Source organism: Somniosus microcephalus, unplaced genomic scaffold (genome assembly GCF_052327205.1).
Source record: "Somniosus microcephalus isolate GS21.2 unplaced genomic scaffold, FLI_Smic_1.0 scaffold163, whole genome shotgun sequence".
Taxonomy (NCBI): Eukaryota; Metazoa; Chordata; class Chondrichthyes; order Squaliformes; family Somniosidae; genus Somniosus; species Somniosus microcephalus.
The window spans coordinates 1-26,960 of NW_028225350.1; positions in this window are offsets into that span (position 1 = coordinate 1).

The window sequence follows — 26,960 nt, forward strand, 5'->3', positions numbered from 1 at the left end:
TCACTCTCTCTCTTCCCCCAGTCTCTTGCTCTCTCTCTTCCCCCCAGTCTTCTCGCTCTCTCATTTCCCCCCGTCTCTCCGCTCCGTCTCTTCCCCCACAAGTCTCTTGCTCTCTTCCCCCCCGTTCCGCTCTCTCTCTTCCCCCCAGTCGCGCTGCACGTCCCACTCCCCCGCTCTCTCGCTCTCATCTCTTCCCCCCCAAGTCGCTCTCTTCTCTGCCCCCCTAGTCGCTCTCTCTATTCCCCCAGTCTGCTCTCATCTATCCCCTCCAGTCGCTCTCTCTCTCCCCCCCCAACTCGCTCTCTCTCTCTTCCCCCCAACTCGCTCTCTCTTCTCTTCCAACAACAGCATGCCCTCAAAAAAAGCCTCGGCACCGCCGGGCATCCCAAGATAGTCTATATATATAAAAGACCTCTGTCTGTCTGTCTGTCTGTCTGTCTGTCTGTCCGTTCTGTATCCGTTCGAAAGTTACAGAGTGCACCTACATGCGTGTCACATCAGAAGAAAGCTTAAGATTGCGGATCGGTCATAGGTGTATTTGCTTTTCCGTCAGATAAAAATCGTGCCCACGGTATCCAAAAAACTTTCAACATTTCCGCTCATTAAATGGGAAAAGTTCCGCTCATTTGCTCATTAGCATTGAGTGACGTGAAGGTTGACCAATCGTGCGGTTCGAGCGACCTGACAGTTGACTGACGGTTGACCATTCGCTGTGTCACCGGGGGGACGGGTTCATTGCGCTGTGCGGGGCGGGCCATCCTGTAGTTGAGTGTGTTGAGTGACTGGACGATTGACGAATTCTGCAGTTCAGGACCTGACGGTTGACCAATCGGTGCATGTGTGGGCGGGTCTTATCATTCTGAACCGGGGGTGAGTGGCCGCCATCTTGATTCTTCACGATATTCTATCCCACACTTTCTGTGTATTAGGGAACTAAGGAAAATAACAATTTATTTGAGTTTTAAATTGTATTTAGCACAGTAGGAAATGAAGTGATCCCCTGCCCTTCGCCCGGTGGCTCGCCTATTTGAAGGCCATTTCGAGCGGCTGTGCCATCGACAGGTGCAGCCCAGTAGCCCGGGATGCCTGGGCCTTGAGTTGCGGGCCATGCCGGGAGTCGCCGCGCACAAAATTTCCCCGCGGGCGCCAACAGCCGCACCCCACAGCCCGACCCAAAGCCACCAGGTCACTCGGCCGCGGCGGGCCGTGCCAGGAGCTGCCACGCACAAAACTTCAGTGTGGCGTCAACAGCCCCACCCCAGAGCCCGACCCAATGCCATCAGGTCAGCGGCCGCGCGGCAGCCCAGTCTCTCTCTCTCTCTCACACTCCCAATCTCTCTCTCTCATACACCCAATCTCTCTCTCTCTCATTCCCAATCTCTCACTCTCTCATAATCCCAATCTCTCTCTTTCTCTCACTCCCAGTCTCTCTCTCTCACACCTCCCAATCTCTCTCTCTCACTCCCAATCTCTCTCTCCTCTTCAGACTCCCAATCAGTTCAGTTCAAATGCTTTATTGGCATGAAAGTTTACAGAGAACCATATTGCCAAGAGCTTACATAGCAAAAATGTACAGTTTTCCAACATTCTGTAGGGTGTCAAGATCGATTTTGACATTTGTTGGGTATATACAATATTACTTTTTAAACAATATTAATTTTAAACAGTCTTTCTACTTCATTTGGTACGTTCAATATTAATTTTAAACAGTCTTACTTTTAAACAGTCCTCAGGTTGTGACATGTTGTTACATATTTAGCCCCAAGGTATGGTCTGTCTCCTTCTCCTAGGACTAATCTCAATTTTGACAGATCATCCAATTCCTTGAAATCTGGGGTTGTTTGGGCTTATATTGTTGAATAATATGTTTCTTGATGTGTTGAATTTTTCGCATTTTAGGAGTAAATGCATTTCTGTTTCAACCTCGCCAGCCAGACATTGATCGCATATTCTATTCTCTCTAGGCTGCCAGGATTTCTTGTATCTGCCTTTTTCAATTTCCAGTTGGTGGTCGCTTAGTCTGTACCTGGTGAGGGTCTGTCTCTGTTTTGTGTCTCTGATGGTCGTGAGGTAGTCTGCCAGTTTATATTCTCTTTTTAGGGCCCGGTAACATTCTAATCTGCTTTGGCTTTCGGTTATTTTGTTCCAATGTTCCAGGTAGGTTTCTTTGCATTTTTTAATGATTTGGTTCACTCGGATTGGTGTCTGGACGGCTGTGTTGGTCTCGGTCTGGTCAGGGTCCGGCTGAGTACTTAGTTTCAGTAGCAGCTGACTCAGGGGACTCTTTTCTGGGTTTAGCTCTTGGGTCTGAAAGGCTTTGAAATGAAGGGTGTCTGGGGAGCTAGATTTGAGGTGATTTAGGAAGTTTAGTGCTCGTTTTTGGATGTTTATTATCAGTGGGTATCTGCCTAGTTCGGCTCTGCATGCATTTGTTGGCGTTTTTCTTTGGGTGCGAAGGATGCTTCGGCAGAATTCTGCATGTAGGGCTTCTATTGTGTGTTTTTCCCATTTAGTGTAGCTTTGGTGATTTAGCGGGCCCCATACTTCACTACCGTACAGTGCAATGGGCAGGATTATGCTGTCAAAAATTTTGAGCCAGATTTTGATTGGGATTTGGATGTTGTAGAATTTTCTTTTTATTGCATATAGGGCTCTTCGGGCATTTTCTTTTAGTGCATTCACTGCTATGCTGAAGCTCCCTGATGCTGTAATAGTTAGACCAAGGTAGGTGTAGCTCTTAGTGTGTCCTATAGTGGTATCACTGAGGGTGAACTGGTATTTGTTTTCCTGACATCTGGGTCTTTTCTGAAAAATCATGATGTTGGTTTTCTTTAGATTTACTGTTAGAGCCCAATTTTGGCAGTATTTATCGAGTAGGTCTAGTTGTTGCTGTAATCCCTGTTCTGTGGGAGACAGCAGAACCAGGTCGTCCGCATAGAACAGGGACTTCACTTCTCCATCCAGGAGATGGAGACCTGGTGACTCGCTTTGCTCCAGCATGTCTGCTAATTCATTTATGTATATGTTGAACAGGGTCGGGCTCAAATTGCAGCCCTGCCGGACGCCTCTTCTCTGGGTGAAGAAATCGGTGTGTTTGTCTCCAATTTTGACCCCGCATTTGTTTTTCAGATACATTTTCAGATACATTGATTTAATAAGGTCATAGACTTTGCCCCCTATTCCACAATCTCTCTCTCTCACACTCCTAATCCCTCTCTCTCTCACACTCCCAATCCCTCTATCTCTCACACTCCCAATCTCTCTCTCTCACACTCCCAATATCTCAATCTCACACTCCCATTCTCTCTCCCTCTCTCTCACTCTCCCAATCTCTCTCTCTCTCAAACTCCCAATCTCTCTCTCTCAATCCCAGTCTCTCTCTCTCTCACACTCCCAGTGTCTCTCTCTCACACTCCCAATCTCTCTCTCACACTCCCAATCTCTCTCTCTCTCTCACTCCCCGTCTCTCTCTCTCACACTCCCAATCTCTCTCTCTCTCACACTCCCAAACTCTCTCTCTCACCCCAGTCTCCCTCTCTCTCACACTCCCAATCTCTCTCTCTCTCTCACACTCCCAAACTCTCTCTCTCTCACACTCCCAATCTCCCTCTGTCCCACTCCCAGTCTCTCTCTCTCACACTCCCAATCTCTCTCTCTCACACTCCCAATCTCTCTGTCGCTCATTCCCAGTCTCTCTCTCTCACATGTCCAATCTCTCTCTCTCTCACACTTCCTATCTCTCTCACACTCCCAATCCCTCTCTCTCTCACACTCCCAATCGCTCTCTCTCACTCCCAGTCTCTCTCTCTCTCACACTCCCAAGCTCTCCCTCCCTCACACTCCCAATCTCTCTCTCTCTCTCAGTCCCACTCTCTCTCTCTCACACTCCCAATCTCTCTCTCTCTCACACTCCCAATCTCTCTCACTCACTCCCAGAGTCTCTCTCTCCCACACTCCCAATCTCTCTCTCTAACTCCCAGTCTACCTCTCTCTCACACGCCCACCCTCTCTCTCTCACACTCCCAATCTATCTCTCTCACACACCCAATCTCTCTCTCTCACACTTCCTGTCTCTCTCCCTCTCTCACACTACCAATCTCTCTCACACTCCCAATCTCTCTCTCTCCCTCACACTCCCAATCTCTCTCTCTCTCTCACACACAGCCAATGTCTCTCTCTCTCACTCCCAGTCTCTCTCTCTCACACACTCTCAGTCTCTCTCTCTCTCACACTCCGAATCTCTCTCACACTCCCAATCTCTCTGTCGCTCATTCCCACTATCTCTCTCTCACACTCCCAATCTCTCTCTCTGTCACACTTCCTATCTCTCTCACACTCCCAATCTCTCTCTCTCACACTCCCAATTTCTCTCTCTCACACTCCCAATCTCTCTCTCACACACTACCACTCTCTCGCTCTCTCACACTCTCCCTCTCACTCTCTCTCTCACACTCCCAATCTCTCTCTCTCTCTCACACTTCCAATCTCTCTCTCACACTCCCAATCTCTCTCTCTCTCTCTCACACTCCCTATCTCTCCCTCTCTCACAATCCCAATCTCTCTCTCTCACACCCCCAATCTCTCTCTCTCTGACTACCAATCTCTCTCTCTCACACTCCCAATCTCTCTCTCTCTCACACTCCCAATCTCTCTCTCTCCCAATTTTTCTCACACTCCCAATCTCTCACACTCCCAGTCTCTCTCTCTCACAAACTCCCAATATCTCTCTCTCACACTCCCAATCTCTCTCTCTCACACTCACAATCTCTCTCTCTCACACTCCCAATCTCTCCCTCTGACACTTCCAATCTCTCTCTCTCTCACACTCCCTATCTCTCTCTCTGACACTCCCAATCTCTCTCTCTATCTCTCACTCCCAATCTCTCTCTCGCCCTCCCAATCTCTCTCTCTCACACTCCCAATCTCTCTCTCTCACACTCCCAATCTCTATCTCTGACTCTCCCAATCTCTCTCTCTATCTCTCACTCCCACACTCTCTCTCTCTCTCTCACACACGCCCAGTCTCTCTCTCCAATTCCAATTCCAATTCCAATTAAAATGCTTTATTGGCATGAAAGTTTACAGAGAACCATATTGCCAAAGCTTACATAGCAAAAAGGTACAGTTTTCCAACATTTTGTAGGTGTCAATCGATTTGACATTTGTTGGGTACATACAATATTACTTTTAAACAATATTAATTTTAAACAGTCTTTGTACTTCATTTGGTACGTTCAATATTAATTTTAAACAGTCTTAATTTTAAACAGTCCTCAGGTTGTGACATGTTGTTACATATTTGGCCCCAAGGTATGGTCTGTCTCCTTCTCCTAGGACTAATCTCAATTTTGACAGATCATCCAGTTCCTTGAAATCTGGGGTTGTTTGGCTTAGCTTGTTGAATAATATGTTTCTTGATGTGTTGAATTTTTCGCATTTTAGGAGGAAATGCATTTCCTCTCTCACTCCCAATCTCTCTCTCTCGCACACTCCCAATCTCTCTCTCTCTCACGCTCCCAATCTCTCTCTCACACTCCCAATCTCTCTCTCTCTCACATACTCCCAATCTCTCTCTCTCTCACACTCCCAATCTCTCCCTCTCTCACACTCCCAATCTCTCTCTCTCTGACTCCCAATATCTCTCTCTCACACTCCCAAACTCTCTCTCACACTCCCAACCTCTCTCTCTCTCACACTCCCAAACTGTCGCTCTCACACTCCCAATCTCTCTCTCTCTCTCACTCCCAGTCTCTCTCTCTCTCACTCCCAATCTCTCTCTCTCTCACGCTCCCAATCTCTCTCTCTCTCACACTCCCAATATCTCTCTCTATCACAGTCCCAATCTCTCTCTCTCTCACTCCTAATATCTCTCTCTCACACTCCCAATCTCTCTCTCTCTCACACTCCCAATCGCTCTCTCTCACTCCCAGTCTCTCTCTCTCTCACACTCCCAGTCTCTCTCTCTCACACTCCCAATCTCTCTATCTCTCTCAGTCCCAGTCTCTCTCTCTCACACTCCCAATCTCTCTCTCTCACACTCCCAATCTCTCTCACTCACTCCCAGACTCTCTCTCTCTCACACTCCCAATCTCTCTCTCTAACTCACAGTCTACCTCTCTCTCACACTCCCAATCTCTCTCTCTCACACTCCCAATCTATCTCTCTCACACACCCAATCTGTCTCTCTCACACTCCCTGTCTCTCTCTCTCTCACACTACCAATCTCTCTCACACTCCCAATTTCTCTCTCTCCCTCACACTCCCAATCTCTCTCTCTCTCTCTCACACAAGCAATGTCTCTCTCTCTCACTCCCAGTCTCTCTCTCTCTCTCACAATCAATCTCTCTCTCTCTCACACTCCCAATCTCTCTCTCTCACACTCCCAATCTCTCTGTCGCTCATTCCCACTCTCTCTTTCTCACACTCCCAATCTCACTCTCTGTCACACTTCCTATCTCTCTCACTCTCCCAATCCCTCTCTCTCACACTCCCAATCTCTATCTCTCACTCCCAGCCTCTCTCTCTCTCTCACTCCCAGTCTCTCTCTCTCTCTCACTCCCAGTCTCTCTCAATTCAATTCAATTCAATTCAATTCAAATGCTTTATTGGCATGAAAGTTTACAGGGAACCATATTGCCAAAGCTTACATAACAAAAAGTACAGTTTTCCAACATTCTGTAGGTGTCAAACAATTTTGACCTTCGTTGGGTACAGACAATATTAATTTAAACAGTCGTTTACCCTCGTTGGGTACATTCAGTATTAATTTTTAAACAGTCGTTGGGTGCATTCGGTATTGATTTAAACATTCTTAATGTTTATATATGCTATGGGTGTGCTCGTTAGTCCCTCACTGTTCCTCAGGTTGTGACATGTTGTGACATATTGGGCACCAATATGTCTCTCTCTCTCTGTCTCTGTCTCTGTCTCTGTCTCTCTCTCTCTCTCTCTCTCTCTCTCTCTCTCTCTGTCTCTGTCTCTCTCTCTGTCTGTCTCTCTCTCTGTCTGTCTCTCTCTCTGTCTGTCTCTCTCTCTGTCTGTCTCTCTCTCTGTCTGTCTCTCTCTCTGTCTGTCTCTCTCTCTGTCTGTCTCTCTGTCTGTCTCTCTCTCTGTCTCTCTCTCTGTCTCTCTCTCTGACTGTCTCTCTCTCTGTCTGTCTCTCTCTCTGTCTGTCTCTCTCTCTGTCTGTCTCTCTCTCTGTCTGTCTCTCTCTCTGTCTGTCTCTCTCTCTGTCTGTCTCTCTCTCTGTCTGTCTCTCTCTCTCTCACACTCCCAATCTCTCTCTCTCTCACACTCCCAAACTCTCTCTCTCACACTCCCAATCTCTCTCTCATTCACACTGCCAATCTCTCTCTCTCTCACACTCCCAATCCCTCTCTCTCTCACACTCCCAATCGCTCTCTCTCACTCCCAGTCTCTCTCTCTCTCACACTCCCACTCTCTCTCTCCCTCACGCTCCCAACCTCTCTCTCTCTCTCAGTCACACTCTCTCTCTCTCACACTCCCAATCTCTCTCTCTCTCACACTCCCAATCTCTCTCACTCACTCCCAGAGTCTCTCTCTCCCACACTCCTAATCACTCTCTCTAACTCCCAGTCTACCTCTCTCTCACACGCCCACCCTCTCTCTCTCACACTCCCAATCTACCTCTCTCACACACCCAATCTCTCTCTCTCACACTCCCTGTCTCTCTCCCTCTCTCACACTACCAATCTCTCTCACACTCCCAATCTCTCTCTCTCCCTCACACTCCCAATCTCTCTCTCTCTCTCACACACAGCCAATGTCTCTCTCTCTCACTCCCAGTCTCTCTCTCTCTCACACTCTCAGTCTCTCTCTCTCTCACACTCCCAATCTCTCTCTCTCACACTCCCAATCTCTCTGTCGCTCATTCCCACTCTCTCTCTCTCACACTCCCAATCTCTCTCTCTGTCACACTTCCTATCTCTCTCACACTCCCAATCTCTCTCTCTCACACTCCCAATCTCTCTCTGTCACACTTCCAATCTCTCTCTCACACACTCCCACTCTCTCGCTCTCTCACACTCTCCCTCTCACTCTCTCTCTCACACTCCCTCTCTCTCTCTCTCTCTCCCACACTTCCAATCTCTCTCTCACACTCCCAATCTCTCTCTCTCTCTCACACTCCCTATCTCTCTCTCTCTTACACTCCCAATCTCTCTCTCTCACACTCCCAATCTCTCTCTCTCTGATTACCAATCTCTCTCTCTCACACTCCCAATCTCTCTCTCTCTCACTCTCCCAACCTTTCTCTCTCTCACACACCCAATCTCTCTCTCTCACTCTCAGTCTCCCTCTCCCTCTCACTCCCAGTCTCTCTCTATCTCTCACTCTCTCAATCTCTCTCTCTCTCAAAGTCCCAAACTCTCTCTCTCACTCCCAGTCTCTCTCCGTCACACTCCCAATCTCTCTCTCTCACACTCCCAATCTCTCTCTCTCACACTCCCAATCTCTCACTCTCTCTCTCACTCCCAATCTCGCTCTCTGGCACACTCCCAATCTCTCTCTCTGACACTCCCAATCTCTCTATCTCTCACACTCCCAATCTCTCTCTCTCACACTCCCAATTTCTCTCTCTCACACTCCCAGTCACTCTCTCTCTCACATTCCCAATCTCTCTCTCTCACTCTCACAATATCTCAATCTCACACTCCCATTCTCTCTCTCTCTCTCACACTCCCAATCTCTCTCTCTCTCTCACACTCCCAATCACTCTCTCTCACTCCCAGTCTCTCTCTCTCACAATCCCAGTCTCTCTCTCTCTCACACTCCCAATCTCTCTCACTCCCAATCTCTCTCTCTCACACTCCCAATCTCTCTCTCTCTCACACTCCCAATCTCTCTCTCTGACACTCCCAGTCTCTCTCTCTATCTCTCACTCCCAATCTCTCTCTCTGACACTCCCAATCTCTCTCTCTGTCACACTCCCAATCGCTCTCTCTGACACTCCCAATCTCTCTCTCTATCTCTCACTCCCAATCTCTCTCTCTGACACTCCCAATCTCTGTCTCTATCTCTCACTCCCACTCTCTCTCTCTCTCTCACACACTCCCAGTCTCCCTCTCTCTATCACTCCCAATCTCTCTCTCTCTCACACTCCCAATCTCTCTCTCTCTCACGCTCCCAATCTCTCTCTCAGACTCCCAATCTCTCTCTCTCTCACACACTCCCAATCTCTCTCTCTCTCACAATCCCAACCTCTCTCTCTCTCACACTCCCAATCTCTCTCTCGCTGACTCCGAATATCTCTCTCTCACACTCCCAATCTCTCTCTCTCTCACACTCCCAACCTCTCTCTCTCTCACACTCCCAAACTCTCTCTCTCACACTCCCAATCTCACTCTCTCACACTCCCAATCTCTCTCTCTCACACTCCCAATCTCTCTCTCTGACACTCCCAATCTCTCTCTCTCTCACACTCCCAATCTCTCTCTCTGACAGTCCCAATCTCTCTCTCTATCTCACACTCACAATCTCTCTCTCTCACAATCCCAATCTCTCTCTCTCACACTCCCAATCTCTCTATCTCTCACACTCCCAATCTCTCTCTCTCACACTCCCAATCTCTCTCTCTGACACTCCCAATCTCTCTCTCTCACACTCCCAATCTCTCTCTCTCTCACACTCCCAATCTCTCTCTCTCACACTCCCAATCTCTCTCTCTCTCACACTCCCAATCTCTCTCTCTGACACTCCCAGTCTCTCTCTCTATCTCTCACTCCCAATCTCTCTCTCTGACACTCCCAATCTCTCTCTCTGTCACACTCCCAATCGCTCTCGCTGACACTCCCAATCTCTCTCTCTATCTCTCACTCCCAATCTCTCTCTCTGACACTCCCAATCTCTGTCTCTATCTCTCACTCCCACTCTCTCTCTCTCTCTCACACACTCCCAGTCTCCCTCTCTCTATCACTCCCAATTTCTCTCTCTCTCACACTCCCAATCTCTCTCTCTCTCACGCTCCCAATCTCTCTCTCACACTCCCAATCTCTCTCTCTCTCACACACTCCCAATCTCTCTCTCTCTCACACTCCCAACCTCTCTCTCTCTCACACTCCCTATCTCTCTCTCGCTGACTCCGAATATCTCTCTCTCACACTCCCAATCTCTCTCTCTCTCACACTCCCAACCTCTCTCTCTCTCACACTCCCAAACTCGCTCTCTCACACTCCCAATCTCACTCTCTCACACTCCCAATCTCTCTCTCTCACACTCCCAATCTCTCTCTCTGACACTCCCAATCTCTCTCTCTCTCACACTCCCAATCTCTCTCTCTCACAATCCCAATCTCTCTCTCTCACACTCCCAATCTCTCTCTCTCACACTCCCAATCGCTCTCTCTGACACTCCCAATCTCTCTCTCTGTCTCTCACTCCCAATCTCTCTATCTGACACTCCCAATCTCTCTCTCTATCTCTCACTCCCACTCTCTCTCTCTCTCTCTCGCACACTCACAGTCTCTCTCTCTCTATCACTCCCAATCTCTCTCCAATTCCAATTCCAATTCAAATGCTTTATTGGCATGAAAGTTTACAGAGAACCATATTGCCAAAGCTTACATAGCAAAAAGGTACAGTTTTCCAACATTCTGTAGGTGTCAATCGATTTGACATTTGTTGGTTACATACAATATTACTTTTAAACAATATTAATTTTAAACAGTCTTTGTACTTCATTTGGTACGCTCAATATTAATTTTAAACAGTCTTAATTTTTAAACAGTCCTCAGGTTGTGACATGTTGTTACATATTTGGCCCCAAGGTATGGTCTTTCTCCTTCTCCGAGGACTAATCTCAATTTTGACAGGTCATCCAATTCCTTGAAATCTGGGGTTGTTTGGCTTAGCTTGTTGAATAATATGTTTCTTGATGTGTTGAATTTTTCGCATTTTAGGAGGAAATGCATCCCTGTTTCAACCTCGCCGGCCAGACATTGATCGCATATTCTATTCTCTCTGGGCTGCCAGGATTTCTTGTATCTGCCTTTTTCAATTTCCAGTTGGTGGTCGCTTAGTCTGTTCCTGGTGAGGGTCTGTCTCTGTTTTGTGTCCCTGATGGTCGTGAGGTAGTCTGCCAGTTTATATTCTCTTTTTAGGGCCCGGTAACATTCTAATCTGCTTTGGCTTTCAGTTATTTTGTTCCAATGTTCCAGGTAGGTTTCTTTGCATTTTTTTAATGATTTGGTTCACTCGGATTGGTGTTTGGACGGCTGGGTTGGTCTGGGGCTGGTCAGGGTCCGGCTGAGTACTTAGTTTCAGTAGCAGCTGACTCAGGGGACTCTTTTCTGTGTTTAGCTCTTGGGTCTGAAAGGCTTTGAAATGAAGGGTGTCTGGGGAGCTAGATTTGAGGTGATTTAGGAAGTTTAGTGCTCGTTTTTGGATGTTTATTATCAGTGGGTATCTGCCTAGTTCGGCTCTGCATGCATTTGTTGGCGTTTTTCTTTGTGTGCGAAGGATGCTTCGGCAGAATTCTGCATGTAGGGCTTCTATTGTGTGTTTTTCCCATTTAGTGTAGCTTTGGTGATTTAGCGGGCCCCATACTTCACTACCGTACAGTGCAATGGGCAGGATTATGCTGTCAAATATTTTGAGCCAGATTTTGATTGGGATTTGGATGTTGTAGAATTTTCTTTTTATTGCATATAGGGCTCTTCGGGCTTTTTCTTTTAGTGCATTCACTGCTATGCTGAAGCTCCCTGATGCTGTAATAGTTAGACCAAGGTAGGTGTAGCTCATAGTGTGTCCTATAGTGGTATCACTGAGGGTAAACTGGTATTTGTTTTCCTGACATCTGGGCCTTTTTTGAAAAATCATGATGTTGGTTTTCTTTAGATTTACTGTTAGAGCCCAATTTTGGCAGTATTTGTCGAGTAGGTCTAGTTGTTGCTGTAATCCCTGTTCTGTGGGAGACAGCAGAACCAGGTCGTCCGCATAGAACAGGGACTTCACTTCTCCATCCAGGAGACGGAGACCTGGTGACTCGCTTTGCTCCAGCATGTCTGCTAATTCATTTATGTATATGTTGAACAGGGTCGGGCTCAAATTGCAGCCCTGCCGGACGCCTCTTCTCTGGGTGAAGAAATCGGTGCGTTTGTCTCCAATTTTGACCGCGCATTTGTTTTTCAGATACATTGATTTAATAAGGTCATAGACTTTGCCCCCTATTCCACACTGAAGAAGTTTATAATAGAGCCCTTCGTGCCATATAGAGTCAAAGGCTTTCTTGAAGTCGATGAAACAGGCGAATATTTTCCCATTTTTTGTTTGGTGTATATGTTTTTCAATGAGGGTGTGAAGGGTATAGATATGGTCGGCGGTGCGGTGTTTTGGAAGAAAGCCTATTTGGTTTTTTCTGAGGATATTATGTTTGTTAAGAAAATCAAGTAATCTACTATTTAGAATACTGCAGAATAACTTCCCTAGACAACTGTTGACACAGATGCCGCGGTAGTTATTTGGGTCTGATTTGTTTCCACTTTTATATATGGGGGAGATTAGTCCTTGGCACCAGATATCGGGAAAACAGCCTGAACGTAATATGATGTTGAATAATTTGAGTACCGCACCCTGCATCTCCATATTGCTGAACTTGAGCATTTCATTTTTGATGTTGTCTGGGCCACAGGCTTTCTTTAGGTGGAGAGATTTTTTTTTTGTGGCCAGTTCTTTCCATGTGATTGGGGAGTCTAGAGGGTTTTGGTTGTCTTTAATTGTTGCTTCTAATGTGTGGAGTTTTTCTGTGACCTGATGTTGACTTGGGTTTGTTTCGTTTATTGGGATGTCTTTGTAGAGGTTTTCAAAATGTGTTCTCCAGATGTCGCCATCTTGGATTGGTAATGCTTGCAATTGTGTTGTACTCAGGTTATTCCACATTTCCCAGAATTGTTTTGGATTGGTGGAGTTTTCAATTTCTTCGAGTATTTTGTGGGTATAGTTTTGTGTTTTGTTCCTAATGGTTTGTTTATATCTTTTGAGGGTTTCATTGTATCTAGTACGTAGGTCCGGATTGTTTGGTTGGCGATGCTTTTGGTTTGATATTTTTCTCAGGTCTTTTCTGGCATTTTTGCATTCGTGGTCAAACCATTTCTTATTTTTATTTTGTCTTTTGTGACGCTTCCTCTTCTGTTTCACAAGGTCGGCTTTTACAGCTGCCTCATGGAAGATCATATTTATATCCTCTATGGCCATGTTTACACCATCTCTGGTGATCTCGTATGGGTTTTCTTTAAATTTTGATATTTTACTTGTGAGATCAGGTGACTTTAGTGCTGTGTAGAATTTATCTCCACTGTCTGGGGCCCATCTGTATGTCTGGTTTATTTTATGTAGCTTACTGGGTTCCTTTTTTGTGTCTGTAGTTTGGGCAGAAAGTTTAAGGTACACATTTATTTGGTTATGGTCTGAGAGGGGGGATTGCTGCCTGACAGTGAATGCGTTGATATCGCAGGGGTCCAGGTCAGTGATTGTATAGTCCACCACACTAGACCCAAGAGTTGAGGAGTATGTGAGTCTCCCTAGGGAGTCCCCTCTGAACCTACCGTTAACTATGTACAGGCCTAAGGCTCGGCAGAGTTGCACTACCTCCCTACCGCTTTTATTTATTTCACGATCAAGGTTGTTCCGATTTGCGATGGCTGGTGTGACATCTAAAGGGGTCTGGCCAAACACATGGTTGTTTCCCTGTGGGTCTATGAAGTCAGGTTCACAACCGGTCCTTGCATTTAGGTCCCCACATATTATCACCTTTCCTTGCGCCTGGAAATGGCTGATTTCCATGTGGAGAGTATCAAATAACTCCTCTTCGAAATATGGCGATTCCATTGGAGGTATGTAGATCGCACATAAGTAAACATCTTTTTTTGCTATTCCTATATTTTTATCTAGTTTTAGCCATACGTGTGATTTTCCCTGTTTTACCGGTGAGATGTGTTTGTCCAGTTCTCCCTTATACCACACCAATATTCCCCCGGAGGTTCTGCCCTTGCGTGTTTTAGTGTTCTTCACTGAGGGCACAATGATTTCATGGTACATTGGAGGACAGTGGGTCGGCACGTCCTTTTGGCACCATGTTTCTGTTAACACAATTATATCAATGTCTTTTATAGCTTTTAGGAATTCATGGTCTGTACTCTTCATCCCAAAAGTTGAGGAGCGGAGGCCCTGGATATTCCAGCAGCTTATGTGGAAAGAACGCATTTATATAGATCAATAAAACGAAATAAAATGGACCTATTTTGTGGGATGAGTGTGGAAACATTATTTTCTATAATGCTAAATGATGATTTAGTATAAATTTCATGAGGCATGCACATATATCTATCTAATAATAGTAATAATACTGATAAGATAACAATAATGATAATGATAAATAACAATATTAATAATTTCTCCGGCTTTCTATCAGGCTGTTCAGCATCGTCATGATCTTTCTCAGTTCTTGGTCTACAGTCTGTGGTCTAGAGGGGGGTCTTGGGTCAGGTATAAAAGCACGGTTCTGTTGTTGGTTTTGTAAAGTGGGGTGGGGGACATTGGTGGTCCTGTTTGGTCTCCCAATGGTAGAGGGGGTGGGAGGTCTGCGTCTTTTGGCAGTGTTTATGAGGTTTCTTGCGAAGACCCACATCCGCTGTTTGAGTAGATGTATTTCGTCTCTCTCTCACACTCCCATCCTCTCTCTCTCTCACACTCCCAATCTCTCTCTCTCACACTCCCAATCTCTCTCTCTGACACTCCCAATCTCTCTCTCTCTCACACTCCCAATCTCTCTCTCTGACACCCCCAGTCTCTCTCTCTATCTCTCACTCCCAATCTCTCTCTCTCACACTCCCAATCTCTCTCTCTTACACTCCCAAACTCTCTCTCTAACTCTCCCAATATCTCTCTCTGACACTCCCAATCTCTCTCTCTGACACTCCCAATCTCTCTCTCTATCTCTCACTCCCAATCTCTCTCTCTGACACTCCCAATCTCTCTCTCTCTCACACTCCCAATCTCTCTCTCTCACTCCCAGTCTCTCTCTCTCCCACACTCCCAATCTCTCTCTCTCACACTCCCAATCTCTCTCTCTCTCACACTCCCAATCTCTCTATCTCTCACACTCCCAATCTCTCTCTTTCACACTCCCAATCTCTCTCTCTCACACTCCCAGTCACTCTCTCTCTCACATTCCCAATCTCTCTCTCTCACTCTCACAATATCTCAATCTCACACTCCCATTCTCTCTCTCTCTCTCACACTCCCAATCTCTCTCTCTCTCTCACACTCCCAATCACTCTCTCTCACTCCCAGTCTCTCTCTCTCTCACACTCCCAGTCTCTCTCTCTCTCACACTCCCAATCTCTCTCACTCCCAATCTCTCTCTCTCACACTCCCAATCTCTCTCTCTCTCACACTCCCAATCTCTCTCTCTGACACTCCCAGTCTCTCTCTCTATCTCTCACTCCCAATCTCTCTCTCTCACACTCCCAATCTCTCTCTCTTACACTCCCAATCTCTCTCTCTAACACTCCCAATATCTCTCTCTGACACTCCCAATCTCTCTCTCTCTCACACTCCCAATCTCTCTCTCTCACACTCCCAATCTCTCTCTCTCACACTCCCAATCTCTCTCTATGCCACTCCCAGACTCTCTCTCTCACACTCCAAATCTCTCTCTCTCACACTCCCAATCTCTCTGTCGCTCATTCCCATTCTCTCTCTCTCACACGCCCAATTTCTCTCTCTCTCACACTTCCTATCTCTCTCACACTCCCAATCCCTCTCTCTCTCACTCCCAATCTCTCTCTCTCACTCCCAGTCTCTCTCTCTCTCACACTCCCAGTCTCTCTCTCTGTCTCTCACTCCCTGTCTCTCTCTCTCTCACAGTCCCAATCTCTCTCTCTCTCACACTCCCAATCTCTCTCTCCCAATTTTTCTCACACTCCCAATCTCTCAAACTCCCAGTCTCTCTTTCTCACACACGCCCAATCTCTCTCTCTCACACTCCCAACCTCTCGCTCTCACACTCCCAATCTCTCTCTCTCACTCCAAATCTCTCTCTCTCACACTCCTAAACTCTCTCTCTGACACTCACAATCTCTCTCTCTCTCACACTCCCAATCTCTCTCTCTGACACTCCCAATCTATCTGTCTATCTCTCACTCCCAATCTCTCTCTCTCACACTCCCAATCTCTCTCTCTCACACTCCCAATCTCTCTCTCTCACACTCCCAATCTCTCTCTCTCTCACACTCCCAATCTCTCTCTCTGACACTCCCAGTCTCTCTCTCTATCTCTCACTCCCAATCTCTCTCTCTCACACTCCCAATCTCTCTCTCTTACACTCCCAATCTCTCTCTCTAACACTCCCAATATCTCTCTCTGACACTCCCAATCTCTCACTCTCTCACACTCCCAATCGCTCTCTCTGACACTCCCAATCTCTCTCTCTATCTCTCACTCCCACACTCCCTCTCTCTCTCTCACACACTCCCAGTCTCCCTCTCTCTCTCACTCCCAATCTCTCTCTCTCTCACACTCCCAATCTCTCTCTCTCTCACGCTCCCAAACTCTCTCTCACACTCCCAATCTCTCTCTCTCTCACACACTCCCAATCTCTCTCTCTCTCACACTCCCAATCTCTCTCTCTCTCACACTCCCAATCTCTCTCTCGCTGACTCCGAATATCTTTCTCTCACACTCCCAATCTCTCTCTCTCTCACACTCCCAACCTCTCTCTCTCTCACACTCCCAAACTCTCTCTCTCACACTCCCAATCTCACTCTCTCACACTCCCAATCTCTCTCTCTCACACTCCCAATCTCTCTCTCTGACACTCCCAAACTCGCTCTCTCTCTCACACTCCCAATCTCTCTCTCTGACAGTCCCAATCTCTCTCTCTCTCTCACACTCCCAATCTCTCTCTCTCACACTCCCAATCACTCTCTCTCACACTCCCAATCTCTCTCTCTGACACTCCCAATCTCTCTCTCTCTCACACTCCCAATCGCTCTCTCTGACACTCCCAATCTCTCGCTCTATCTCTCACTCCCAATCTCTCTCTCTGACACTCCCAATCTCTCTCTCTATCTCTCACTCCCACTCTCTGTCTCTCTCTCTCGCACACTCCCAGTCTCTCTCTCTCTATCACTCCCAATCTCTCTCTCTCTCACACTCCCAACCTCTCTCTCTCTCACGCTCCCAATCTCTCTCTCACACTCCCAATCTCTCTCTCTCTCACACACTCCCAATCTCTCTCTCTCTCACACTCCCAATCACTCTCTCTCTGACTCCCAATATCTCTCTCTCACACTCCCAATCTCTCTCTCTCTCACACTCCCAACCTCTCTCTCTCTCACACTCCCAAACTCTCTCTCTCACACTCCCAATCTCTCTCTCTCTCACGCTCCCAATCTCTCTCTCTCTCACACTCCCAATCTCTCTCCCTCTCACACTCCCAATCTCTCTCTCTGTCACAGCCCAATCTCTCTCTCTCTCACTCCCAATCTCTCTCTCTCTCACACTCCCAATCGCTCTCTCTCTCACATTCCCAATCTCTCTCTCTCTCACAGTCCCAATCTCTCTCTCTCTCACACTTCCAATCTCTCTCTCTCTCACACTCCCAATCCCTCTCTCTTTCACACTCCCAATCTCTCTCTCTCTCACACTCCCAATCCAGCTCTCTCTCACACTCCCAATCCCTCTCTCTCACTCCCTGTCTCTCTCTCTCTAACACTCAAGTCTCTCTCTCTCGCACTCACAATCTCTCTCTCTCTCACTCCCAATCTCTCTCTCTCACACTTCCGATCTCTCTCTCTCTCACACTCCCAATCTCTCTCACTCACTCCCAGAATCTCTCTCTCTCACACTCCCAATATCTCTCTCTAACTCCCAGTCTCCCTGTCTCTCACACTCCCATCCTCTCTCTCACACACTCCAAATCTCTCTCTCTCACAAAGCCAATCTCTCTCTCTCACACTCCCAGTCTCTCTCTCTCTCACACTCCCAATCTCTCTCACACTCCCAATCTATCTCTCTCCCTCACACTCCCAATCTCTCTCTCTCTCTCTCACACACCCAATGTCTCTCTCTCTCACTCCCAGTCTCTCTCTCTCTCACACTCTCATTCTCTCTCTGTCACACTCCCAATCTCTCTCTCTCACACTCCCAATCTCTCTGTCGCTCATTTCCACTCTCTCTCTCTCACAGCCCAGTCTCTCTCTCTCTCACACTTCCTATCTCTCTCACACTCCCAATCCCTCTCTCTCACACTCCCAATCTCTCTCTCTCACTCCCAGTCTCTCTCTCACTCTCACTCCCAGTCTCTCTCTCTCTCTCACTCCCAGTCTCTCTCTCTGTCTCTCACTCCCAGTCTCTCTCTCTCTCACACTCCCAATCTCTCTCTCTCTCACACTCCCAAACTCTCTCTCTCCCAATCTCTCTCACACTCCCAATCTCTCACACTCCCAGTCTCTCTCTCTCACACACTCCCAGTCTCTCTCTCTCACACTCCCAATCTCTCTCTCTGACACTCCCAATCTCTCTCTCTCTCACACTCCCAATCTCTCTCTTTGACACTCCCAATCTCTCTCTCTATCTCTCACTCTCAATCTCTCTCTCACACTCCCAATCTCTCTCTCTCACACTCCCAATCTCTCTCTCACACACTCCAACTCTCTCGCCCTCTCACACAATCTCACTCTCTCTCTCTCACACACTGCCACTCTCTCTCTCTCTCTCTCACACACTCCCACTCTCTCTCTCTCTCTCTCTCACACTCCCAGTCTCTCTCTCTCACTCCCACACTCCCAGTCTCTCTCTCTCTCACTCCCAATCTGTCTCTCCCACACTCCCAATCTCTCTCTCTCACAATCCCAATTTCTGTCTCTCACTCCCAATCTATCTCTCTCACTCCCAATCTCTCTCACTCTCACGCTCCCAATCTCTCTCTCGCTCACACTCCCAATCTCTCTCTCTCTCAAACTCCCAATCTCTCTCTCTCACACTCCCAATCTCTCTCTCTCACACTCCCAATCTCTCACTCTCTCACACTCCCAATCTCTCTCTCTGACACTCCCAATCTCTCTCTCTATCTCTCACTCCCAATCTCTCTCTCACACTCCCAATCTCTCTCTCTCACACTCCCAATCTCTCTCTCACACACTCCAACTCTCTCGCCCTCTCACACACTCCCACTCTCTCTCTCTCACACACTGCCACTCTCTCTCTCTCTCTCTCACACACTCCCACTCTCTCTCTCTCTCTCTCTCACAATCCCAGTCTCTCTCTCTCACTCCCACACTCCCAGTCTCTCTCTCTCTCACTCCCAATCTGTCTCTCTCACACTCCCAATCTCTCTCTCTCACAACCCCAATTTCTCTCTCTCACTCCCAATCCCTCTCTCTCACTCCCAATCTCTCTCACTCTCATGCTCCCAATCTCTCTCTCTCTCACACTCCCAATCTCTCTCTCTCTCAAACTCCCAATCTCTCTCTCTCACACTCCCAATCTCTCTCACTCTCACACTCCCAATCTCTCTCTCTCACACTCCCAATCTCTCTCTCTCTCACACTCCCAATCTCTCTCTCTATCTCTCACTCCCAATCTCTCTCTCTCACACTCCCAATCTCTCTCCCGCACAGTCCGAATCTCTCTCTCTCTCACTCCCAATTTATCTCTCTCACTCCCAATCTCTCCCTCTCTCATTCCCAATCTCTCTCACTCTCACGCTCCCAATCTCTATCTCTCTCACACTCCCAATCTCTCTCCCTCTCACACTCCCAATCTCTCTCTCTCTCACACTCCCAATCTCTCTCTCTCTCACACTACCAATCTCTCTATCTCTCACACTCCCAATCTCTCTCTCTCATACTCCCAATCTCTCTCTCTCTCACACTCCCAATCTCTCTCTCTCTCACACTCCCAATCTCTCTCCCTATCTCTCACTCCCAATCTCTCTCTCTCACACTCCCAATCTCTCTCTCTCTCTCACTCCCAATCTCTCTCTTACACACTCACAATCTCTCTCTCTGACACTCCCAATCTCTCTCTCTCTCACACTCCCAATCTCTCTCTCTGACACTCCCAATCTCTCTCTCTATCTCTCACTCCCTGTCTCTCTCTCACACTCCCAATCTCTCTCTCTCTCACACTCCCAGTCTCTCTCTTTCTCCCTCTCTCTCTCTCTCTTACTCCCAATCTCTGTCTCTTACACTCGCACTCTCTCTCTCTCTCTCTCCTTCACTCTCAGTTCTGTTCAGTTCAGTTCAGTTCAAATGCTTTATTGGCATGAAAGTTTACAGAGAACCATATTGCCAAAGCTTACATAGCAAAAAGGTACAGTTTTCCAACATTCTGTAGGTGTCAATCGATTTGACATTTGTTGGGTACATACAATATTACTTTTAAACAATATTAATTTTAAACAGTCTTTCTACTTCATTTGGTACGTTCAATATTAATTTTAAACAGTCTTACTTTTGAACAGTCCTCAGGTTGTGACATGTTGTTACATATTTAGCCCCAAGGTATGGTCTGTCTCCTTCTCCTAGGACTAATCTCAATTTTGACAGATCATCCAATTCCTTGAAATCTGGGGTTGTTTGGCTTAGCTTGTTGAATAATATGTTTCTTGATGTGTTGAATTTTTCGCATTTTAGGAGGAAATGCATTTCTGTTTCAACCTCGCCAGCCAGACATTGATCGCATATTCTATTCTCTCTAGGCTGCCAGGATTTCTTGTATCTGCCTTTTTCAATTTCCAGTTGGTGGTCGCTTAGTCTGTACCTGGTGAGGGTCTGTCTCTGTTTTGTGTCTCTGATGGTCGTGAGGTAGTCTGCCAGTTTATATTCTCTTTTTAGGGCCGGTTAACATTCTAATCTGCTTTGGCTTTCGGTTATTTTGTTCCAATGTTCCAGGTAGGTTTCTTTGCATTTTTTAATGATTTGGTTCACTCGGATTGGTGTTTGGACGGCTGTGTTGGTCTGGGGCTGGTCAGGGTCCGGTTGAGTACTTAGTTTCAGTAGCAGCTGACTCAGGGGACTCTTTTCTGGGTTTAGCTCTTGGGTCTGAAAGGCTTTGAAATGAAGGGTGTCTGGGGAGCTAGATTTGAGGTGATTTAGGAAGTTTAGTGCTCGTTTTTGGATGTTTATTATCAGTGGGTATCTGCCTAGTTCGGCTCTGCATGCATTTTTGGCGTTTTTCTTTGGGTGCGAAGGATGCTTCGGCAGAATTCTGCATGTAGGGCTTCCATTGTGTGTTTTTCCCATTTAGTGTAGCTTTGGTGATTTAGCGGGCCCCATACTTCACTACCGTACAGTGCAATGGGCAGGATTATGCTGTCAAAAATTTTGAGCCAGATTTTGATTGGGATTTGGATGTTGTAGAATTTTCTTTTTATTGCATATAGGGCTCTTCGGGCTTTTTCTTTTAGTGCATTCACTGCTATGCTGAAGCTCCCTGATGCTGTAATAGTTAGACCAAGGTAGGTGTAGCTCATAGTGTGTCCTATCGTGGTATCACTGAGGGTAAACTGGTATTTGTTTTCCTGACATCTGGGTCTTTTCTGAAAAATCATGATGTTGGTTTTCTTTAGATTTACTGTTAGAGCCCAATTTTGGCAGTATTTGTCGAGTAGGTCGAGTTGTTGCTGTAATCCCTGTTCTGTGGGAGACAGCAGAACCAGGTCGTCCGCATAGAACAGGGACTTCACTTCTCCATCCAGGAGACGGAGACCTGGTGACTCGCTTTGCTCCAGCATGTCTGCTAATTCATTTATGTATATGTTGAACAGGGTCGGGCTCAAATTGCAGCCCAGCCGGACGCCTCTTCTCTGGGTGAAGAAATCGGTGCGTTTGTCTCCAATTTTGACCCCGCATTTGTTTTTCAGATACATTGATTTAATAAGGTCATAGACTTTGCCCCCTATTCCACACTGAAGAAGTTTATAATAGAGCCCTTCCTGCCATATAGAGTCAAAGGCTTTCTTGAAGTCGATGAAACAGGCGAATATTTTCCCATTTTTTCTCTCTCTCTCTCTCCTTCTCTCTCTCTCTCTCTCTCCTTCCCTCTCTCTCTCTCTGTCTCTCTCTACTTCCCTCTCTCTCTCTCTTTCCCTCTCTCTCTCTCTCTCCCTCCCTCAGGTGCCCCTCTCTCCCTACCTTCTCTCCCCCCTCCTCCCTCCCCGACCTTCTCCCCATCCCTTCCCTACCTCCCCTTCTCTCCCCCTTCCCCTCTCCCCACTCCTGCTCCCACCTTCCCTCCCTCCCCCTCCCCCGTTCCCTCCCCTTCCCCCTCCCCCTTTCTCCCCCTTCCCTTCCTCCCCCTTCCCCTTCCACCCCCTTCCCCCGTCGTTCTCTCTCTTCCCCCCAATCTCTCGCTCTCTCTTCCCCCAGTCTCTCGCTCTCTCTTTTCCCCCCAGTCTCTCGCTCTGTCTTTTCCCCACATCTCTTGCTCCCTCTCTTCCCCCCCAGTCTCTCGCTCCCTTCCCCCCGTCGCTCTCTCTCTTGCCCCCAGTCGCGCTCACTCCCCCGTCTCTCGCTCTCTCTCCTCCACCCAGTCGCTCTCTATCTTCCCCCCAGTCACTCCCACTCTTCCCCCAGTCGCTCTCTCTATTCCCCCCAGTCGCTCTCTCTCTTCCCCCCAACTCGCTCTCTCTCTTCCCCCCAACTCGCTCTCTCTCTCTTCCAACAACAACATGCCCTCAAAAAAGCCTCGGCACCGCCGGGCACCCCCAGGTAGTCTATATATATAAAAGACCTCTTCTGTCTGTCTGCCTCTCTGTCTGTCTGTCTGTCCGTTCTGGATATGTTCTAAAGTTTTCGAGCTTACCGACATGCGCGTCACATCAAAAGAAAGTCATAGGCATATTTACTTTTCCGCCAGACAAAAATCATGCCCACGGTACCCAAAAAACTTTCAACATTCCGCTCATTAAATGGGAAAAGTTCCGCTCAATTGCTCATTAGCATTGAGCCCCAGTGCTAGGTACCCCATGTACAGTCCCAGGGTTGGAAACCCCATGTACATTCCCAGGATTAGAATCCCCGTGTACAGTCCCAGGGTTAGAATCTCGATGTACAGTCCCAGTGTTGTAACCCTCATGCACGGTCCCAGGTTTCGAATCCCCATGTACAGTCGCAGGTTTGGAATCCCCACCTACAGACCGAGGGTTGGAATCCCGATGTACAGTCCCAGGGATGGAATGCCCATGTACAGTCCCAGGGTTGGAAACCCCACATACAGTCCCAGGATTAGCATTCTTGTGTACATTCCCAAGGTTGGAATCACCATTTACAGCCCAATTGTTGTAATCCCCATGCACAGTCCCAGTGTTGGAATACCCAGTACAGTTCCTGGGTTAGAATGCCCATGCACAGACCCAGTATAGTAATCCCCATGTACAGTCCCAGGGTTAGCATCCCCATCTATTGTCCCAGGGTTAGAATCCCCATGTACATTCCCAGGGTTTGAATCCACATGTACAATTCCAGGATAGGAATCCCCATGTACAGTCCCATGGTTGGAATCCCCATGCACTTTCCCAGGGATGGAATCCCCATGTACAATTCCAGGGTTGGAATCCCCATGTACAGTCCCATGGTTAGAATCCCCATGTACAGTCACAGGGCTGGAAGCTTCATGTACAGTCCCAGGGTTAGAATCTCCATGTACAATCCTAGGTTTAGAATCCCCATGTACAGTCCCAGGGTTAGAATCCCCATGTACAGTCCCAGGCTTCGAATCCCCGTGTACAGTCCCAGGGTTAAAATCCCTATGTACAGTCCCAGGCTTCGAATCCCCGTGTACAGTCTCAGTTTTAGAATGCCCAGGGTTTGAATCCCCATGTACAGTCCCAGGGTTAAAACCCCGCTTTTACAGTCTCAAGGTTAGAATCCCCCTGTACAGTACCAGGATTTGAATCCCCATATACAGTCCCAGGGTTGGAATCGCCTTGTACTGTCCCAGGGTTCGAATACCCATGTACAGTCCCAGGATTAGAATCCCCGTGTACAGTCCCAGGGTTAGAATCCCGATGTACCATCCCAGTGTTGGGAACCACAATACAGTCCCAGGTTTAGAATCCCCATGTACAGTCCCAGGGTTGGAATCCCCATGTAGAGCCCGTGGGTTGGAATGCCCATGTACAGTCCCAGGTTTGGAATACCAATGTACAGTCCCAGGGTTAGCATCCCCGTGTACAGTCCCAAGGTTGGAATTCCCATGTACAGTCCCAGTGTTGGAATCCCCATGTACAGACTCAGTGTTGAAATCCCCATGTACAGTCCCAGTGTTGGAATCCCCATGTACAGACCCAGGTTTGGAATCCCCATTTACAGTCCCAGGTTTGGAATCCCCATTTACAGTCCCAGGATTGGAAACCCCATGTACAATCACAGGGTTGGATCACCATTTCCTGTCCCAGTGCTGGAATCCGCATGTACATTCCTAGGGTTGGCATCCCCATGTACAGTCCCAGGGTGGAAATCCTCATGTATAATCCCAGGGTTGGGATCCCCATGTGCAGTCCCAGTGTTGGAAACCCCATGTACAGTTCCAGGGTTGGCATCTCCATGTACAGTCCCAGGGTTGGAATCACCATCTACATTCCCAGGGTTGGAATCTGCTTATACAGTCCCAGGGTTGGAATCCTCATGTACAGTCCCAGGGTTAGAATCCCCATGTACAGTCCCAGGGTTGGATTCACCATCTACTGTCCCAGGATTGGAATCCTCATGTGCAGTCCCAGGGTTAGAATCCCCATGTACAGTCCCAGGGTGGAAATCGCAATGTATAGTCCCAGGGATGGAATCCCCAGTTACAGTCCCAGGGCTGGAGTCCCCATATACAGTCCCAGGGTTGGTATCCCCATGGATAGTTCCAGTGTTGGAAATCCCATGTACATTCACAAGTTTGGAATCCCCATGTACAATCCCAGGGTTGGAATACCCAAGTACAGTCCCAGGGTTGTAATCCCCTTGTACACTCCCAGTGTTGGAATCCCCATGTACAGTCCTAGGGTTGGAATCCACATGTACAGAGCCAGGTTGGGAATCCCCATGTACAGTCCCATGGTTGAAATCCCCATGAACAGTCCCAGTGTTGGAATCCCCATGTACTGTCCCAGGTTTGGAGTCTCCATGTACAGTCCCAGGTTTGGAATCCCCATGTACCGTCCCAGGGTTGGAAACACCATGTACAGTCCCAGGGTTGGAATCCCCATGTACATTCCCAGTGTTGGAATCCCCATGTGCAGTCCCAGGGTTAATATTGCCATGCACAGTACCAGGGTTAGAATCCCCAGGGTTGGAATCCCCAAATACAGTCCCAGGGTTATAATCCCAGGTGTTGGAATCCCCAGGAACAGTCCCAGTGTTAGGTTCCCCATGTACAGTCCCAGGGTTGGAATCCCCATGTACAGTCCCAGGATTAGAATCACTGTGTACAGTCCCAGGGTTAGAATCCCGATGTACAGTCCCAGTGTTGGAACCCTCATGCACAGTCCCAGGTTTCGAAACCCCATGTACAGTCCCAGGTTTGGAATCTCCATGTACAGACCGAGTTTGGAATCCCCATGTACAATCCCAGGGATGGAATGATCATGTACAATCACAGGGTTGGAATCCCCATATAGAATCCCAGGGTTAGCATCCCCGTGTACAGTCCCAAGGATGGAATCCCCATTTGCAGTCCCAGTGTTGGAATCCCCATGTACAGTCCCAGTGTTGGAATCCCCACGTACATTTCCTGGGTTAGAATTCCCATGTACAGACCCAGGGTAGGAATCCCCATGTACAGTCCCAGGGTTGGAATCCCCATGTCCAGATCCATGGTTAGAATCCCCATGTACAGTCACAGGGCTGGAAGCTCCATGTACAGTCCCAGGGTTAGAATCTTCATGTACAGTCCTAGGCTTCGAATCCCCATGTACAGACCCAGTGTTAGAATCCCCATGTACAGTCACAGGCTTCGAATCCCCGTGTACAGTCCCAATGTTAGAATGCCCAGTGTTGGAGTCCCCTTGTAATGTCCCAGGGTTCGATTACACATGAACAGTCCCAGGATTAGAATCCCCGTGTACAGTCCCAGTGTTAGAATTCCGATGTACGATCCCAGTGTTGGAAACCCCATGTACAGTCCCAGGGTTGGAATCCCCATGTACAGCCGAAGGGTTGAATTGACTATGTACAGTCCCAGGGATGGAATGCCCATGTACAGTCCCAGTGTTGAAATCCCCATATGCAGTCCCAGGGTTAGCATCCCCGTGTACAGTCCCAAGGTTGGAATCCCCATTTACAGCCCCAGTGTTGGAATCCCCATGTACAGTCCCAGGATTGGAATCCCCACGTACATTTACTGGGTTAGAATCCCCATGTACAGACCCAGGGTAGGAATCCCCATGTACGTTCCAAGGGTTAGCATCCCCATCTACTGTCCCAGGGTGAGAATCCCCATGTACATTCCCAGGGTTAGAATCCGCATGTACAATTCCAGGATAGGAATCCCCATGTACAGTCCCAGGGTTGGAATCCCCATGCACTTTCCCAGGGATGGAATCCCCAAGTACAATTCCAGGGTTGGCATCCCCATGTACAGTCCCATGGTTAGAATCCCCATGTACAGTCACAGGGCCGGAAGCTCAATGTACAGTCCCAGGGTTAGAATCTCCATGTACAGTCCTAGGCTTAGAATCCCCATGTACAGTACCAGGGTTAGAATCCCCATGTACATTCCCAGGCTGCGAATCCACGTGTACAGTCCCAGGGTAAAAATCCCCATGTACAGTCCCAGGCTTCGAATCCCCGTGTACAGTCCCAGTGTTAGAATGCCCAGGGTTGGAATCCCAATATACAGTCCCAGGGTTAGAATCTCCATTTACAGTCTCAAGGTTAGATACCCCGTGTACAGTACCAGGATTAGAATCCCCATGTACAGTCCCAGGTTTGGAATCGTCTTGTACTGTCCATG